The sequence below is a fragment of the Sardina pilchardus genome, chromosome 21 (genome assembly GCF_963854185.1).
Source record: "Sardina pilchardus chromosome 21, fSarPil1.1, whole genome shotgun sequence".
Classification (NCBI taxonomy): Eukaryota; Metazoa; Chordata; class Actinopteri; order Clupeiformes; family Clupeidae; genus Sardina; species Sardina pilchardus.
In genome coordinates, this window is record NC_085014.1 from 6,253,735 (window position 1) to 6,259,983 (window position 6,249).

General features: G+C 36.2%; 1 long non-coding RNA gene across 1 annotated transcript; it reads left to right on the forward strand.

Annotated features, from left to right (window-relative positions):
- Positions 1 to 3,772, forward strand: LOC134069088 (uncharacterized). The gene is made up of 5 exons (XR_009936768.1): positions 1 to 49; positions 2,483 to 2,530; positions 3,120 to 3,230; positions 3,326 to 3,376; positions 3,567 to 3,772. It is a non-coding gene; the product is annotated as an uncharacterized LOC134069088 (long non-coding RNA).
- The last annotated feature ends 2,477 nt before the right edge of the window (positions 3,773 to 6,249 follow it).

Here is a 6,249-nt window from a genome sequence, read left to right on the forward strand (position 1 = left end):
GATGTGTATACTGAAGCCAATCCAACAACCACTGGAATTACCACTGTTGGTAAGATCAGCTTGTTATGCAAGGCATAATGATTAGTGCTGTGAGGTGACTGAATAAAAGTAATGTTATGTGCATTCATTACGGCAGGACTCATAATAATTACAATAATAACATAATAATATCACTTTTCTACTAACTCACAAAGTGTTCATGAAACAACTGTCACCCTTGGAGATGGTATTTATTTGTCTGTGGCTGACATTATTATTGTTTTTTAATACATGCTTAACTCCATGCACATGACTAAATAATGGATAATGGTGATCAGTGTTGGGAAGGTAACTTTAGAAATGTAATGTGGGTAACACTTTATATTAAGACACACATATTCACCATTAGTTAGCTGCTTACTAACATATGTATTAGTAGCATATTAGCAATTTGTTAGTCATTATAAGTCACTAATTAATACCTTATTCTGCAAGACCTTATTCTACCCTTACTAGACTCTTACTTAGAATTCCCCCTATGTAAACTCCTAATTACCCCTTACTCATAGTTATTAAGTAAGTTGTTGCATATGAATTATGACTTAAATATGCATGGCTCAGTATGGGGCTTGTAAGGTGGTAGTAGGCTACCACAAGAACAGTTATTCACCCCTAATAATACTTTCTATTCAAATTGAACTAGACACTAAACCACAAGTGCTAATAGTGTACAAATAACTAATAATTAAGTCTTTTTGGCAAATATGTTCCCTATTCTAAAGTTGGATCTTTGTTCACAATTAATTCACAATTAATTTGACACTATACTGTCACACTAAAGGAGAACTCTGGTGTGATCCAATCCTTAGCTCTGCTGTTTGAGGTCAGTAGGGAAGAGCAAAGTGCTGTCCGTAGGGGAAAGAACTGAAAATTTAATACAACATACAGTAGACCAAATAGCAAACCCACAACTAACACTAACTGAATGGGGCTTACTGTAGGTAAATCAAACTGAAAGCGAGTCTCTATACCCCGTTCTGTTAGTGTTAGCTGCCTGTTAACTATAGGTCTTTGTTGAATCAAATTTTCTCATTCTGAGTCTGTGACCTCAAACAGCAGAGCTATAGATTGATTCACAACGGATGTCTTTTTTACCATGTGACCCTATACTTTAAAAAAAATGTTTTGAGGTTGAGACTTCTGATTACTCAGGAGCCAAGAAAGTTAGCATACAAATGTTGCCTTTCTTGCTATCTCCTATTCATTATGAAAGAGATATTCTTTTTATTTGTGCCAACTTGGCTGTCTGCTTGTTGTGTAGCCTACTGTGTGCTGTAATACAGTTAATAAGTGTGAATAGGAGGCAACTTTAATTTGGGGAACACATGGGGGTTAATAAGTGCCAAATTAATTGTGAATTAGATGTGAACAATGACCCAACTTTAGAATAGGGAACATATTTGGCATTACAAAGACTTAATTATGAGTTATTTGTACACTATAAGCACTGGTGGTTTAGTGTCTAATTCCATTCAAATAGACCATCTTTGATTAGTATTATTAGGGGTGAATAACTGTTCTTGTGGTACTACCACCTCACAAGCCCCATACTGAGGCATGCATATTTAGGTCATAATTCATATGGAACAACTTATTTAATAACTATGAATAAGGGGTAATTAGGAGCTTACATAGGGGAAATTCTTAATTAAGGGTATAATAAGGGTAGAATAAGGTCTTGCAGAATAAGGTATTAATAAGTGACTTATAATGACTAACAAATGGCTAATATGCTACTAATAGACATGTTAGTAAGCAGCTAACTAATGGTGAATATGTGTGTCCTAATATAAAGTGTTACCGTAATGGGTTACAGTTACAAGTTACTCTGTTTAAAATGTAATAGTAGTGTAACTATTTGAATTACTTTTTCTGAGTAACGTAACTAATTACTTTTGATTACTTTTTGATTACTTTTCCAATTTTTGAATGATATAGCCTTGTCCCCAAATCCATGCAAAGATTTTGGCCTTGGTCTACAGGCTGCCGAGCAGTTCTGTACAAGCGCACAAGGCAGCAAGGGCATTCAATACATGAATTAGCATCACATTTTTCGTGAGGATAATATAATGATAATCATAACACGATTACAGGCAGGCATGTAGGCCTACGCTGATGGCGCTGTAGATGTGATAGAGCCTATCAGAAGGTCCCGTATCAAACTATGGCTGTGGAGGGAAACAGTTATTTTTACATACAATATTATTTGCAAAGTTTTGCTGACAATATTGAGATGTAATTGAAATTGTAATTTTGAAAAATTTCAAAAGTACCTGTAATTGAATTACATTTTTTTCTACAGTAACTGTAATATATTACTGTTACAGTACATTTATTTTGTAATTAAATAACGTAACTCAATTACAGTACATGTAATGTGTTACTCCCCAACACTGATGGTGATGCTCTGACACTATCTCACTGTGTTATTTCTCTTGATCAGATGTGTCTACTGAAGCCAATCCAACAACCACTGGAATTACCACTGTTGGTAAGATCAGCTTGTTATGACAGGCATAATGATTAGTGCTGTGAGGTGACTGAATAAAAGTAATGCTATGTGCATTCATTATGACAGGACTCATAATAATTACAATAATAACATAATAATAATATCACATTTCGACTAACTCACAAAGTGCTCATGAAACGACTGTCACCCCTGGAGATGGTATTTATTTGTCTGCGGCTGACATTATTATTGTTTTTTACATGCTTAACTCCATGCGCATGACTACATAATGGATGGTGATGCTCTGACACTATCTCACTGTGGTATTTCTCTTGATCAGATGTGTATACTGAAGCCAATCCAACAACCATTGGAATTACCACTATAAGTTCAGCTTGCATTTCACATGGAGGTCACAATGAATAATGCAGCATCTGAATAAAAGTAATGCTATATGCATTGATTAAGGCAGGACTCATAATAATTGCAATAATATGCACAGCGGGGGAAAAAACATGTCTTATATATTGCACTAATGCACACACACACATATTCATTTGATTGCATGCACCAAATGTGTGGTGTTTTTCTCTCATAGCAGATGATGTTTCATCTTTGTTGTGTTCAGTCCACACAGTTTTCCTGCTCCGTGGGAGTGTGATTGGGGTCCTGCTGGTTATTGGAGTCCTTCTCCTGGTTGGGGTTGAGCTCCACACAAGAAGGATCTTTGAGTTTAAAGGTGAACATGTTATGATCAGACTAATAATTCTGTCAGACATTTGAACTACACTCATTTATTTCCAACACAATCATTCAACTGTTATGATTTAATAGGGCCAGATACGCAGATTGCAGATGAAAAGCATTCTGATACGCCTATATACGGTGAGTGTGTACTGTAGGTTCTTCATGATCAATCGCAGATGTTCTTCATGTGCTTATAATAGCTACTCTCTTCCTGTGTTGGGCATTTTGAAGGTGATTGGTACAGTAAATGTTTTGTTTTGCATCAGTTAGGTTTCTCAATGTTGTTGATATAAAGTTTTGTTTGTAAACATGTTTTTTGTGTGTGTAGAGAACGCCGGTGCTGAAGCTCAGAGAGAGGACGAGTTCTAGACACCAGAAACCATCACGACTTGTCACTCCCACAAATCCACATGTGTTCGGTGTGTTAATGTCATTCTGTGGGATGCTAAAGCATTGCTGATCAGGTTCGTCTGAGTATCATATATGTAGAGATTGGTGTGAAATAACGTATTGTACTGTGTTAAAAAAAAAACATTAGCATACAAGATTATGATTTAGATCCTTAGATCCTTTGTATTTGTATCAACCATTCTATGTAAATGTTTATTCCATGACATCGTCTGCTGCATTATTTTCTTAAAAGAGAAATCCGGCGAGTTTTCCATCTCTGTCTCTCGATGCCGCTGAGTACTGTTGGTGCTGTTGTACACACACATTATATTTTATGGAGGTAATACTGGTTGGACCGACTCACAGTGGACATTTGCCTTTTCCAATGTTAATAATGCTCTATTCATGATTTGTTTTGTAGCTGTTAGCTTTGCATGTTACAGCTCTTATGTGTGTATCAGATGTGTTTGAGATTAATATAGCCTATATAGTAACAGGAAGTCACATGTCCCAAAGATTGCGGCACGTGCAAGAGTGGCAAAGCGTGGCAGGCCAGTTTGTGTGTGTGAACCCCCACTTATTTCACTCTGTCAGTTTTAGTCTTTTGTTGCTTTTTTGTTTTTAGTCGTCTTCTGAACTTGTGTATTAGTGTTATCTTGTGTGTGATGGAGCAGTATTAGAGCGCATGTTGTTTTAAATAAAAGGCATCTGCTAAATACACTTGGACCAGTTACATGATTCTCTGTAATATGTATCTGCCACTAGATGACAATGTTACACAATATGTATTTTATGTACAGTATTTTATATGTTGCAAAATACACCTATATGTAATACTGTAGGTCACATGAATTTGGTAAGTGGTTGTTAGTAACATGGTAAAAATTCAGGATTTCTTTTCCAGTCCAGTTTCATCTTATTTACCTGGAAATTAGTTCAGTTTAATCAGGTAATATTGCAGAAAATGCATGGCGGAAAATGCATGGTGACAATTGGGTGTGGACATCAATACAATGGAAACAACCATGTATTTAACAAGTATATTTTAATCAGTATGTACAATGACCCAGTAATAAGGAAGATGGACCCTGATGGAGTTGTTGTTATGAGGTAAGTAGCCTACTGAATAAACCCATGCATGATAAATGGGTATAGGCCCATGTGCTGATGATGACAGCAAAATAAAAGGGAAATAAATAATGTCGTTTCTTAGAAACAACTTTGTTCTTTCCCAGTAAATACAGTTTTAAGCAAAGTTATTACCAGCCAAAGTAGCACAATTACATGGTAAGTAATTGAATGGTTGAAAAAATTGAATGGTACTACTAGGTAACATGGCCATGATTTCTCTTTCTTTATGTGGTAATGGTGTAATAATTATTCTGTAGTCACCTTTATTTTACAGAAGTAATTGACCCTTAATTCAGAATAGTTTCTTTGTAATAGTTAAGACATTTCTATGTAATTGTTTTATATTTACTCTGTAGTTACCCTAATTTTTACCAGTATAGTTACCACATAATTACGTGGTAGGTAACTGAATGGCTGAAATATTGAATGATATTACTAGGGAACATGGCCATAATTTCTTTCTTTTTATGTAGTAATTGTGTCATAATTATTGTAATATTTTCCAGGCACTGATCCCCTTCGTATCTACGTGGCAAGCATAGTGGTGCCCATTATTCTCATAGTTGTTCATCATCATACTACTTAGGAGGAGATCAGCTGGGACCAAAGGTGAGACATTTACATGTATTTTTATAAACTAGATGATATTTTGATCATATACATAGAATTCAGTTCTTATTTTTGTTTTTGTTTGTACAGCTCTTCAGACTGTGATATCCCAAAGGTATTTTTTAGATCTTGTTGTGTGTTTGATAAATTAATGAATGTTAATGTTTGATGTGTTAATAAATTGTATTCATTTATTGTCGTTGAGATGTGTCTCTGAAGCGATGACTAAGAGCAGATATGTTTGTGTGCTTTTCTCTCGACTCTTCTCCTCACTGCCCCTCTTCATCACTGTCTCCAGTTATCAGCACGGGGAGGAAGAGGACGGTGATGATGATGACTGTGAGTTTGGCTGTTTGTCTTCTTAGTGAAATGCCATTTATGCTATAACAGTGAACTCCTTTCGCACTTGTATTAAGAAATGTACTGTAAGCTGTCTTAACTTCCCTTGGCAGGTTCCCCTTATGCGGTGAGCCAGAGAGAGCAGGAACCCATATATTCCCTCCTTCAGCTGCCCGAGCAGAACACTGACCGGTCCACCAGCGGGGGTGGAGGACTCACCTCAGAACCATCAAGACACCAGACCATGAAGAAGAACTCCATTTATGAATCCACTCCATTTTAGCCAACAGATCAATATTTGAGACTAGGAAGAGAGTGGTATTTAGCAGATTTTGAATTCCCTCTCCATCGTTATGTATGTTTTTATAGAGGTGTGAGGTGGAGGCTTCTGCATCTGAACTTTTAAATTGCAGATGTTCTTCATGTACGATCTGCTCTTATGTCATGTAGGTTCTTAATGTTCAATTGCAGATGCTCTTCATGTACGATCTGCTCTTCTGTCAAGTAGGTTCTTAATGTTCAATTGCCAGATGCTCTTCATG